Raw genomic sequence first — 13,492 nt, 5'->3', positions numbered from 1 at the left:
GCGGGCCCCAGGGTGCCCAGAGGTACCAAAGTGGCCAAAATTTTGTTTGCCTCCCCCTCCTGTCCCCCTCCCCCCACCCCATACTTTTAGAGTTTTAGAAGGGAGGGAGAACGAGAGAGAGAGAGAGAGAGAGAGAGAGAGAGAGAGAGATCTTCCTGTTTTGTTCCACTGCCTACACTTTTGGTCAAAGTTGTCTCTGTAAACATGAAAATCCAGTTTGGGTCTTTAATAGGCAAAGTGTGAAGTAGCCCAAGGTCCAGGGTGTTTGAGGTTCAGATCCAACCCTGGGAACCCATCTGGGGGCTGCAGAGCACAGAGAGGAAGACCCCATCTCATCGCGGGCATCGTTGCTGCTGTCAGAGTTCATTTTGTGACACTCGCTTGCTTTTCTGGGACCTGCTGCTGGGGACAGTTCCAGCCTCCGCTCCCCCAAGCCCGGGAAGGGTCCCTGGCGCCCAGGGGGAGGTGTGGCTCCTTCTTGCCCATCCCCCGTTTATTCTTTTCCTCCCTCTCATCCTCCCTGAGGGAGGCCATATGGTGGAGTGTTCCGAGTCAGGGCCAAGGGCCAGAGCCGCGCTGGCCCCGGGGACAGTCCAGCGGTCCTGATGTGCCGTGTGGGTGGCCTGTCCTGTGAACTTGCTGCCTGACCTCCCCCGGCCTCTGAGAGCCCAGCTGCAGCCTTGGTTAACAGCCTGGCCCCGCAGTGACGGGAGGGTGCCGAGGCCCTGCTCCCCCACCCCCCACCACCCTGTCACCTTGGCATCCGTGCCACATGCCGTGCAGGCGGGGCTGGGGCTGGGCCGGGCAGACCATTCAGAGTCCCCAGAGGCCCCTTTCTGTTGGGTTGGCCTAAACTGGCTCTTTGGGCTGTAGTGTCTCTAATGGGGGGGGGGGGGGGGGGGGGGTGGTAGAACACGCGGCCAAGGGTTTGAGGAGGAGTCAGGGACTCCAAATTAGGAGGAGGAGAGAAGCAAGGGCAGGACCCAGGAGCTGGAGGTGGGCAGAGGACGTCCGTCTGTCCATCCTTCCTTCTGTCCATGTGCTTCCAGGTTAAACAGCGTCAAACCTAGAGGCCTGATTTACGTCAACTGGGTTGGAATCCAGGTCGCAGCCCTGTCCTGTCCTGTCCTGTCCTGTCAGTGGCTGGGCCATCCTCTTCTTGGGGGGGGGGGGCGTGGGGGGACGGCTCCAGGAGGAGGGGCCCTTGTCACCTGCTCCCTGTACGGCGGCACATGTTGCCACACGCTTTAGGGGTGCTGGAGGGAGCATGGAAGGCGTCGAGGTAACGGTTAATCTAAATGCTACAGACAGCTTTATTGGTTTAACAAAAAGAGTACCAAGGGTGGGTCTGGAGTTTTTATACACCTCTTAGGTCTGGTCTACACCGGGAAGATAATCGAGGCAGTGACTTACAGTCCCTCCTTCTGAATTTTTTAGTAGAGATCGAGATAGATACAATCACAGGGACAGATTCACTTGTTGAGCCGTTAGTCTTTCACTCCGTCCTCACAACATGGATCCTTCTCTTATTCCCGTTTAACACCTGGGTTGGAGAGAACTGAGGTAACTGGCCCAAGATCCGGGACTCGAACCTCGCCTTGACTCCATTTCAACAAGCTGAGGTGTCCTCAGTGACATGTGCTGCCTGACGTCTTTTCCTGTCGGTAGGAGTGACTGTCCATGCCTCACGTCCCTCCCGCACTTGTCGGGTAACTAGCCTCTGTTTCTGGTGATTCACTTGTTCGGTCATTCATACATTCATTCACTCGTTCATGTGCCTCTTCAGGGTCAGACACTAAGGGTCCTCTGAGCACCGAGAAGGAAAACGTGGTTGCTGACGGATGCCTCCAGCTGACCGGTGACTGACCTGTGAGGTGCTGAGGAACATTCAGGGCCCTCGAAGCCCGCCAGCATGGGTCCTTGAGTGCACGGGCTCTTTTCTCTCCCATGTGGTTGACAGTCCTTGGTGTTCTAGATCCAGACAAGCCACAGGTCCCACAGTGTCCTCACTGCAGGCTGGCTATGGGCCCTCAAACATTTGGGTAGACAGTAGAGTCCAATAAGAGACTTTAGGGACCAAGCGAGGGGACCTATCCATTTATCCCTCCTGAGGAGAGAGGGTAGCACGCGCCCTCCTGTGGAACCCCATCCCTGGCATGATTCACAGAGGACAGAGGAGCTCCTGCAAGATCTCCACATAGGTGTCCCTCTGTCCCCTTGGTCCTCATGATTGCAGCAAAGCCGGACCCTCTCTGGCCCAGTCCCCTATTAGCTACTGTTAATGGGCCATCTGAAGAAAGAGAAGAGAAGGGCCTTGTGATTGGCCATTGGGTGGCCCCTGAGGGACGTGCTGCATGATAAGGAGAGGGCAGAGGGAGTGTGGGACTGGGGTCCGTATTATCTTTAAAGTCCATCTTCAGGAACAGTCTCCCTCGGATACACAAGGGATCCAAGTCGGCTGGTTCAGAAGGGTCTTTGATCCACCTAGAAGTTAATGCTTTTCCACGGAGAACCGCAAAGCAGCCCCACCCAGGGCAGCCGAGATAACAGGCTGGTGCAATCACAAACCACCAGTCTCTCGATAATGCCCAGTTTTATTGAGGTCTGGTTTTCACCCAATGGGAACACATCCGGCGAACATCAAAGGGTGCAGGCGTCACCTTGTGCAAAGAATCCCGAGCCCTCAGGTGTGTGTGCTGGGAAGAGTGCGTGTGGGGCTGTGTGTGCACAAGGCTGCCCGTTGGCAATTACCTTTGTATAGATCAGAGGCCACCAGCCCCAAGGGGCCTTGGCCAGCCGTGAGCACCGTCCCCTTATTCCAGCTGGTCCAGCTTCTCGGATGTCCCTGCAGGTGGGGATTTCACATCTTACATGTGTAAGGGACGCTCTGTGTCATTTTGTACTTGAGTCTGCCTCGGAGGCAGTTGGTGTAAGGATTTTGAGGGTGCTCTGAGGAGACAGAGCCCGAAGGCATGTTATTTGGGATCTCAGGCTCGCTCTTTTGGAATCTTTTGGAGGTCTCTGCACTACAGGGAGCAAACTTCAGGGGTATATGTCTCACCCATAAGGGTGGAAGAACAAAGAGGAAGCGCACGGTCGCATCTCTGCAGGGGGAGGGTTGGTGCATGAATTGGTCGAGTGTGGCCCTGGGGGAGGGGCATTTCCCCCGCTACCCCCAGGCGGTGGTGCCCCTGGGCGTCGTGCACTGGCCTCCGGAGACAGGAGCAGAGAAACACCCCCATACAAACAGAACATCTGGAAGCTTTTTAAAGTTTATTTTTTAACACATTTGGAAGAGTCAGGACATTTGCACACGAGGTTTACAGGCTGGAGGGAACCAGGAGTTTCGTCAAGCGGGAGACACATTTTGACTCTGGAGAAGGCCAGTAGTGTAGGGAAAGGAATGGGGGAGCCTTGGGAATGGCCGGTGTCAGCAGCAAAGTCCTATATGCTTTGGGCTAATTGGTAGCACAGGAACTTGTTAAGAGGCCCTCGGAGCAGAAAAGGGACCCGAGTCCTTCGCCTCTTCGGCACCACTGGTAGAGAGCGGCTGGATTTCTTCTACTTTGTTCCGAATCAGCTGCATTACGTGGTCAGGACAGAAATCAGGTCCTCTGGGAAAGAATGGGAACGTGCCGGTAGCCTCCATCCCGTTGAACCTTAGCTTCTGAGAGCCTCGCTAGGTGGGGAGGGGGGCTTTTTCTGTGACCTCTTCATCTTTCCATCTAGGCTAGCCACTGGGGGGCTGACGTAGGCAGGGGACAGAAAGGCCCACTCATCCTGGTGCCTCCGTGAAGGGATGCCTAAGGTCAGAGCCCTGTGAGTTGCTCTCTTGCCCTGCACTCCTCTTTTGCCCCACTCCCTCCCCCTCTCTCTCTCTCTCTCTCTCTCTCTCTCTCTCTCTCTGTCTCCTCTGCTCTTCACCTCCTCCTCTTCCTCTTCTTCCTCCTTTTTTCTCCCCCCCTCCCCACTTCCCCTAGTGACATCCTGGACTTAATGGTTTGGGCCAAGGGAAACAAGGAAGAGCTTGGCTCAGCATTTCAGCAGGGTAGGCAGGGAGTGAAATAATGGAGGAAAAAGAAAGTCCCAGCAGGACAGACCATTTACACATGACTTCATCTTTCTTTCCGAGGAGCCAGAGCATCAACCTGTTCGGCCCTGCCTTTCTTCATTGCTGGTTTCTCATTTAATTCTTTCCTTCCTTTCTGCTCCAACCCAGTGTGGAGCCCCGGCCAAGCTGATTTTCAGGGTTCCGTTAAATAGATGGGAAATCTCTCCTTGCTCCGGGGGCATCCTTGTGGGAGGATTGTGGTTTCAGTGCCTGGGGAGTTTACCCGATTGGAAGGAGAATTAATGCTCCCCGTTTCTAAATAGGCCCCACTGCCATCCCACTGTCTTTATTTTTTTTTTAACGTTTATTTATTTTTGAGACAGAGAGAGACAGAGCATGAATGGGGGAGGGTCAGAGAGAGGGAGACACAGAATCTGAAACAGGCTCCAGGCTCTGAGCTGTCAGCACAGAGCCCGACGCGGGGCTCGAACTCACGGAGTGTGAGATCGTGACCTGAGCTGAAGTCGGCCACTTAACCGACTGAGCCACCCAGGCGCCCCGCCACTGTCTTTATTAAGACAGTTCTTTTTGTTGAATGAGCTCATGTTTCTAGCTCGTGGGAGCTGGTTCATTGTGTGCTGTTTATTAGGGGAGGAAACTGAGGCTTTGTGTGGTTATTCATGGGAGACACTGAAAGGTGTCCACCCAGTTCTGATGGGAAAGAATTTCTATTCCACCCCATCTAGTCACCCCCATCTGGCGACTAGGATACCGGTTCCCAGGTCCACAGCAAGCCGTGCTTATTGTAGCTTCTTGTGTGCTTCCCATAGTCAGGATTCAGGTGTGTCCCCTTCCCCAGCTCGGAGAGGTGTCTCCTCCGGGCCCACTGGCCTTCTGCAACGTGCAGTGCTTCTCGGCATTGGCCGCACACTGGGATCACCCAGAGAGCTTTAACTACCGCCTGATCCTGCCCTAGTAGATTCTGATTTCTCCAGGTTGGGGCCAAGGTCCAGCCACTGGAATACTGAAAAGCATCCCAGGTGATTCTAGTGTGCAGCCAAGGTCAAGAATGAACCACCCCTGAGAGGCAGCCTTTCTCAACTGGGAGAGATTTTGATGACCCCCCCCCCCCCCTTCCCTTTCTTACCATGCCCAAGACAGTTTTGATGGCCACACGGGGAAGAGGGTGCTGTTGGCATCTAGTGGGTAGAGGCCAAGGGTGCTGCTAACCATCTTACAAGCTACAGAACAGCCCCCTGTGGTTTTGATTCAGTAAGTCTGGGGCAGGGCCTGAGAATTTGCATTTGTAACAAGTTACCCGGGTGCTTGCTGAAGCTGCCGGTCCAAGGTTACACTTGGAGAGTCACTACTCTTGACTGACTCTGAATCCTGTTTTTCTAGATCTGTGACAATATCGCCTCCATCGTGGTTACTAGAAAACTCTAAATTGGCGATGACTTACTAAGACAGAAGAGCATTCTCTCCCACATAACAGAAATCTAGAGAAAGGCTACAGCTGTTTTTCAGTTGACGGAACTGAGGCTTTCAGAGATTAAGCCACCAGCCCGAGTGACAGTCACAAACGGTATAATTTGAGAGCCTGCTTAAATCCCGGACTGCTTCTTGCCTCAGTTGCTCTCAGAGGCCTGACCTTTCCCTTCTGAGCCTGCAGGGTGTCTGGTAGACGATTCTGAGCCAAATTTGGGACCCCATCCCTTCTGACAAGCTGCATTCCGTTGTCACCTGTGTCCCTAACGCAATACCCTCTTCTCTGGATCCACCGGGACACAGAGGCATGGTAGGCCCGATCGACAACATTAGTTTCCTGCGGCTGCTGTAAAGTTACCACAAGCGCAGTGGCTTGAAGCAACACAAATGTATTCTCGTACATTCTGGAGGCCCACTTCACCGGGCTAACCTCAAAGTACCCACAGGCCTGGTTTGTTCTGGAAGGGCTAGGGAAGAATCCATTTCCTAGCCTTTTCTAGCTTCTGAAGGCCTCTGTGTTCTGAGTCCTTCCTGAATCACTGCAGGCTCCTGCTTTCATTTTCATGTCTCATTCCCCTGCCTCCCTCTTATAAGGACACCTGTGGTGACACGTGGGGCCTACCCGCGTCTTCCAGAATCACCTCTGTATGTCAGATCTCTTCTGCCACAGAGGGGAACATTCACAGGTTGCCCAGATTGGGACATGGGTGTCTTTGGGGGCTGATATTCCGCCAACCACAGGGGCTATCTTGCTCTTGCCCCCATCCTCCCATTCTTCCTTCCTTGGCTCCAGTTTTTCCTCCATCAGCTGTTCCCCACACAGACTCTCCATACATTTAACTTCTGTCCCGGGAGTTTTCAAAAAGGCCAGAGACTGGTTCTGAAGGGCAACACGGTGTGTCGGAGGTTTGTCTGATCAGCTCCCAGCGGCCTTGGCAACGGGCACGAAAACATTCACGTGGAGAAAGGATTGGGGGAAGGGGACCCTGCCCTGGACGTGGCCGCGCGACTTCACCTGGGCGTGATGCACGCTGAAGAAGCATAAACAGGAGATACAGTTGTCGCGTAGCAAGCTTCGCAAAACCGTCTGGTTTGTGGGTAATCTCTCAAATCTCTAGCTGCCTGCTAATCCCTGAGCCCCCTGTTTGTTGCCTTTCTCTAGGCTAACGGAGGCGTGTCTTTGGCCAAATACAAATGCTACTACCCGGAGCAGAGTTACGTGGGGAGGGAGGACGGGGGTGTGCTTCTCTGTGGGGCTGGGTCTTCCCTAACCTTACTTTCCTTCCCTGCAGTGATCCCCTCATCGCCCCCCCCCCCCCCACCCCCCCCCCCCCCCCCCCCGCCCGCCTTGGCTGGGTCCGCCTGCTGGGATGAGTCTGGGGTGTTGTATGTTTTACTCTTTATTTTATTTTGCAAATGCCTCCCAACATTCCCCTCTGTGTTTAATGTCCCTCTGCCAAGTGCATGAGGTTGCCCGGCAACAAGAAGGAAGTCCCAGTGTGATTCACCCGCTGTTGCCAATTAATTTGCTAGCTGTGTGCGTCTCCCTGGGGAAAAGGCTCCTCCTGGCCCTCCGTGAGCCTGTGCAGAGGGCCGCCGCCCGGGAGGGGGAAGGAGACCAGAGAAAAGTTAGCACAACCTTGGGGCCGTTCGAGGGTGTTTTCGGGTCCAAATGAAAGAGTGTCTGGAGATCCCAGGCCACACCTGGGTGAGACTTACGGTTTCCTCTTGGCCGCCAATCAGAGAGCCTCCTGGAGTGCCAGAGCACCTCTGCGTAGGCACATTGGCTGGCTTTCTGCGGGTGGGTGGCTCTCACACGCACACTCGCCCTTTGCGGTTCTCCTGCAGAGCAACGTCCTCTGAGTCCTCTGCTCAGTGCCTCCCAGCCCGCGGGGACCTCCTCCCGTCTCTGACAGTTAGCACCTTGTCTCTGGGGATCACGGCAGCTGCACACATCACTGCCTGGGGTGTAGCCAAAGCCCGCAAGAAGGAGAACACGCCTTCGTGAGGTGCACGGGGCTAAGCTGTGACGTCCGTAGGTCCTCAGAGGGGCGGAAGGGGGCCTGTTGGCCCCCGGAACCCCCAGCGTGCGTCCCTCGCGCTTGATCCGTGTCCCCTCTCTCCCGAGGCCTGCGAGGGCCGGTTTGCCTGTGTGCTTCAGCTGGCCCGGTCTGGGACTTGGGTTCCCCGTACGGATTTGCATGGATTTGCAGTTGTCCAAGTTGTTCCATGTGAGTTGACGGTGATTGCTGCTGTCGTGAGGGAGGCCTGGGCTATCTGTGCCTGTGAGTAGGCCCCTGGCTTGCCTTGCTGGGCCTCGTCAATTTTAAAATGGGGAAGTCCCCCGGGGGCATTTGGTGGCACTAGCTATATTTCTCCGAAAAGGGAGCCACAGGGGGTGGCGGGAAGTGACAGAGGTATGCAGAGCCCAAACCCGTCTTCGTTCATCTGCACTCAGCATTAGGAAAGACAATGTGTTAAGCTGTGTCTTTCCTTTTCCTCTAAGGAGCCCCATCTGCCCTGGATCATTTCCTCATTAGTTGTCAAGGGATTTGTGAGAATAGACAGAAGTCTCAGCTGAGGTGAACATTGGGATAGGGACCAGGCCCTTGTCATCCTGTACTGAGAACACCGGCACCCTCTGCGCCTCAGTTTTCCCAGCTATAAAGTGGGTGACCTAACACCCCCATGCTTCTTGCACCATGTCTCACAGACTTCATAGTGAAATGCTGAAAAAGAGAATTTTCTACTTGCTCTGGGCTGGCTGTATTCGGTGTGTTTTGGTTTGTTTTTTTAAGTCAGCTGTGGGTATCGCGGTGAGGTCTGTGTGGAGGGTTCCCCGTGATAATTCCGCGTAGGAGTTCCTTGAGTGGTATAAATACGCCTTTCTTTTTTTTCTGTCTTAGCTCACATAGCGCGGTTAGCGCTGGAGGTTCTGTTCACCGGCTAGAACATTGTGGACTAAAGACAGGAAAGTCAAGCTCACTGCTGAAAGAGCGGAAGCCAGACTCTAACTCTGATGCTGTGTTTCGGTCCACAGGCCTGGAAAGGAGGGGCGGCCAAGGGCTGCTCTTCCTTGCCCACACGTCCCGCCAGGAAGCCGGGCGGGGCTGGCGTGTGCCGCCAGGATCCCCGGGAAGGACCCGGCTAAGATGGGACCATCTCCTAAGAGGCAAGAGCTCTGGATCTGATTAAGACTTCCTCTTCTGGAGAATGAAGAACGTTCTAGATTGGAGAGGACATTGGAGGAGAAAGTAAAGACTCGTGCACTGAGGAGGAGTCTGTGTCTGGACCTGCGTGAGCCGGACGTGACCTGCATAATAGCTGGCGAGACACCATCGTCACAGACCTCGTCCTTCCTTCTTGTGGGAGACGTTCCCTGTACCGTCGCCTGGTCTTAAGACTCCGCCCCCCGCTCCGCGCCCCAATCCCCGGGAACCACAGGGCTTTCTACCGCACCCTTTGTCTTGCCCCCCGGCTCCCCCGTCTGCTGTGCCTTTGGACGCAGTCATTCTTGTTTGCTCCATTATCTTCCAGCCGGATACAGAGTGAATAGTTAACTACACTTAGGTCAAATGGGATTTTAATTTTCGTTCCTGTTCCTTCTAAAGCGGCCGGTGTTTGCGTTGCTCTGTGAGCAACATTGGAATAGTACGTCCTCTCCCTTATTTGGGATCTGGCCCCCTGGGGTTCCAGAGCGAGGCAGGTGAGTGCTGAAGTTCTTCAGGGCTCTCCAGTGTCAGGGACACCGGAGGGGCTCCTGCAGGGGAGCTGGCTCAGGACGGCTGGCGTCCTCCGTGTCCAGCTTCTTTCATTCGGATCACACGCAGGTGTATGTCTGGAAGAGTGAAAAAGACGATTTGTTCATCCCAGCTACCTTCTACCTTTTTTAAACTGTATTTTTGACATATAACTGACATACCGTTATACTTGTTTCCCACCTGTCTTCCGTTGAGGCAGACGCACCGCCCGCTATGAAGACCCCCCGGCGGGGGGCCCCCCCCCCACCTCGCAGGTGGCAGTTGGGACCCATGCCAGAACATGGTGCTTCCTTACAGACAATCTGGCTGCCAGAGCTGGTGTGTTTATTGAGGATCCTCGTCCCCCAGAATGCCGATGACACTCCTGACGGCAGGTTGGGCCCCGTGAAACACGAGTCAAATATTCTGTCACCACCGTGCGCATGGCTGAAAGCAGAGCCAACGATGTCTGCACGTCCTGCTTCCCCAAAAAATGGATGGCTCGTTTTTGTAGAAAGAATTAAAGCTGTACATATCCACCTTCTCTATGTTGTAGGTGATGGGTTTCTGTGACCGTTTAGTGACTTTGGTGTCTTCTAAGGGGAACAACGGGGACCTTCTTGGCATCTCAGATTCACCACAAAATGAGGGAGGGGACCCTCTTGAGGAAATTTCATGCTGTTGAAATGTGAAGCTTGTCTGTGGGCTTTGCCTTCCTTCCTTGACATGCACACAGACTCCTCGTCCTGGTTAGATTCCTTCAGGTTTCAAGGAACAGAGATCCACTTACATCACTTCCGTGAATGAGGGTTTATTCCAAGTTGCATTGGAATGGAAGTAAGGTAGACAGGAAACAGTCTACCCAGCAGCTGCCCGGCAAGACCTGTCTAGAAGCCCAAAGTCATTCAAGATACCCATTCGCTACAGAGTTTCCAGGAAGAGCAAGAACTCTGACACCATGGTCATTTTGACCTTCTGTTCAGCCGCAGGAATCACTGCTCCTGCTTCTCGCATTCGGAGCTCTTCCAGTTTGCCCAGGGCTGAGCAGTTTTCCGGGACACACGACTTTCAGCAATAAACCTGGGACAGCCCTGGGCAAACCAGAATAACCGTCACCCTAGTGGGTGACTTGATGACACTGCCTTTGCTGCTGCTTTACCTGCTGTAGCGAGCCGATGCTCTCGATTAGTCTGGCCAGCTGCCATTCGGAACCCTTGTGTCTGACCACGTCATTGACCACCGGGTAGGCTACAGATGGATGCCATTGGATCAAGCACCAATCTTGACCAAACCTGGTGTTTCCAGGGTGGTAGGGTTCCATGATACTGAACAAAAACCTGGGTGTCATGAACCAGTCGAGACCACATGCTTCAGAAGAAGTGCTGTGGATAGTGGATATGGCAGCCATTCAAAGTATCAGGGATTCCTCTCCAATACAGTCCTACTTAAAAAGATGAACCTAACCTTTCATATTAAGAACAAAGCAAATCAGTAGGAAACAAAAACAGCTACCGGGAACAGGAGAAAACAGACTACGACGTGTGCATGCACATGCTTGTGAGATACACGCACATACCACATAGAATAAGCCAAGAAGAAAATTATGCATCTTTGCAAGATGGAGGCTAAGAGCTAATAATCATTGGGATGGATGGGGCACCTGGGTGGCTCAGTCGGTTGAACGTCCGACTTCGGTTCCAGTCCCGATCTCGCTCGTGGGTTCAAGCCTTGCATCAGGCTCTGTGCTGATGGCTCAGAGCCTGGAGCCTGCTTCGGATTCTGTCTCCCTCTCTCTCTGCCCCTCCTTTACTCACACTCTGTCTCTCTCTCTCTCAAAATACATAAACGTTAAAAAATTTTTTTTTAATGATCGGGATGGCATTGTCTGGAGAGCAAAGGAGTTGGCTGGAGGACTTCCTGAAATTCCTTTGAACTCTAGGATTCTTTGAAATCTCAAGGGTATGTAAGTTGGACCCAAGTGTGTACTTTCTCCCCAAAGTCTCCCAGATAACCTTTGAGTTCAACTCCGATCATGTTGAATGGGACCTCCCAGCTCACTCTTACCTTTCCAGACACTGACTTTATCTGGGATAAAGGAGCGGAACTTGGTGGTGGTCGTGGGCGGTAGAGGACGGGAAGGTTGTGTCTGCCCAGTTTTCGGTGTTCGTGACAAGTAAGAACAATCTGAAGGCAAATTACAGGTTCTTTTCAGGCTAGGCAGATCCAGGCTTTCGGGATTGCATGCCATTCTGAAGTTGTTGCTTCTTGTCAAGGGATCAGGCCTCCATCTTTGCTGTTGAAAGATGGGCACGAGTGTCTGCGGTACTGGAACACGAGCCTTCGGCTAATCCTGCGCCTCTGGCACGCTGTGGCCACAGGGAGGTCTTCGCCTACTGAGGTAGAATGAGCACGCAAAAGTCTAGGAACCAGTCTCTCATTACTCCTGTGTAAAAATTGAGATTCCCCCGTGCACCTGAGTCTTTGCCCTTGTTCAGACTCTCTCCGCCTTCACCGCCCTTGAAGGAACGCTAGCCCAGCTCCTTGGGCACTGTTTTTCTTTTTAAAAAGACGAACTCATTTCAGACATTTCCTTCATTTATGTCCCACGTACAGTCTTTGGTTCCAGAAGTCTCGCTGTTGTGCCAAAGGCAACAATCTCCTCTTTCTCTCTCTCCTTATCTTCTCATTCACATAGAAACACAGAACCCCAGAGCTCAAAGTGGCCTGTAGGCAGGAATCCCCTTTCCAACATCAGACGAGGGACCGTCCAGGCCTGGGGGAGGCAGCCATTTTGGCAGAGTGGGAGAGAATGGTGAGAGAGGGGTGGGTGGTATTCAGCTTGGTGGAGAAGTGGTAGGATTTTGAAGAGCAATTCATAGACTGTCAAGAGACCCTGAATGTCAGGTTCTTAATGAGATTTCGAGGCAGATGCTTCTTGCCCTCTCCCTGACGCACATCAGTCTCTCACTTCTGGATCTCGCGTGTCTTCTGCTGATAAAAACCACAGAGTGGGGAGACCAGGAAACCTGAGTTTTCATCTCCGAGAACCCCTCACCTTCAATCCTTCCCTGTAAAATGGAGGGGTCGGGCCATGTGATCCCCAAAGCCTCTTCTGTCTCTGACATCCACAGGCCGTCCTATTTAATAGAGTCCATGACTTGAAGATTTGCTGGGGTTTTTTGGCTCAATATGAGAAGAGTAAATCAGATGTTGCCCAAGGTACAGTGTAAAGCCATTTCATCCACATCCTGAACCAATTCATCTTGCTGCAACTCATTATGAACAGAACCTCAAATTAGCACCCCAGCCCCAAGATTTTGTTCAGGCTTCCCTGTGAAATTTTTCCCGTGGCACTGAATCTTGACCCACAGGGACTTTTGATCATCTACAAAGGGAAACCCTGGTGGTGATGGAGAGATAGGAGCTTCTAATCGTGAAGTAAGGCCCTCTGCTCGGGAATACGCTTTAAAGGGCATCACATTGACCTTGGGAATGGCCCTTGACCTTGGACAAGACCCTTCATGCCAGGCTGGTGGAAAGCAGGGCTGGTTCCCCCTACCTCTGCTTCAGAGTGAGACCTTCTTTGCCCAGGCTACGTCTGTACCCTCGTCCTTCAGCGTTAGATCCGTTTCTGTGGGTCTCAGTTTTCTCCTCCACCAAATGGGAGAAGGAAGTTGGTGATCCTCTCGGGTCCCTCCCATGTGTCAAGTTCGAAGCCTCCTCTGACCCAGCTGATGCCTGCCTTTCCTCTGCCAAGTAGCTCCTCTCCCTTGATCCTCGGCTGCACAAGCCAAAAACCAGGGCTGTCCTGGGAAGTCCATTACCAAAGAATACTTCAAAGCTGTTTGCACTGGTTGTCAGTTGCACTAAACTTGAGTTTGTTGAGGCAGAAGATAAATAGACATACAGACTGATGGCAGGCACGGGGAAGGGGGAACTACTATTTGCCCGGGTGACAAGGAGCAGGGGGGAGACCTGCCTGCAGTTTTGACCAATAAATAAAAACTGGGCGCTCTGTGTGGCTACAACTGGAGGGGATTTATTAGTTTGCTTAGTGAAAAGCAAATATTAAGTCTTAAGTTGACCCGTCCTGGGACCTGCCTTTTGGCTTTTGTATGCCGTCCGGCACCGATCACCATGTACTTTGGGTTATCGAGTTCTGTCAAAGGGTGGGTTTTTTTTTTTGTTTTGGTTTTTTTTTTTTTTTTTTTTT

General features: G+C 53.0%; 1 long non-coding RNA gene across 3 annotated transcripts in view; it reads left to right on the top strand.

The window, feature by feature from the left end:
* Nucleotides 1-13,492, top strand: part of LOC121015363 (uncharacterized) — a 337,292-nt gene that overhangs the window by 153,748 nt on the left and 170,052 nt on the right. Inside the window, exon 3 of one of the 3 annotated variants that reach the window (XR_005783795.1) lies at nucleotides 8,580-9,732. The exons of the other annotated variants lie outside the window; for them this stretch is intronic. This is a non-coding gene — a long non-coding RNA (uncharacterized LOC121015363). Of the gene's footprint in view, nucleotides 1-8,579; nucleotides 9,733-13,492 lie in introns of those variants that run through there. 3 annotated transcript variants of the gene reach the window in all.

This window comes from Herpailurus yagouaroundi, unplaced genomic scaffold (genome assembly GCF_014898765.1).
Source record: "Herpailurus yagouaroundi ecotype Mexico unplaced genomic scaffold, PumYag 206, whole genome shotgun sequence".
NCBI classification, from domain to species: domain Eukaryota; kingdom Metazoa; phylum Chordata; class Mammalia; order Carnivora; family Felidae; genus Herpailurus; species Herpailurus yagouaroundi.
Note: the sequence above shows the minus strand (reverse complement) of the source record. Positions and strands in the feature narration are given on the sequence as shown.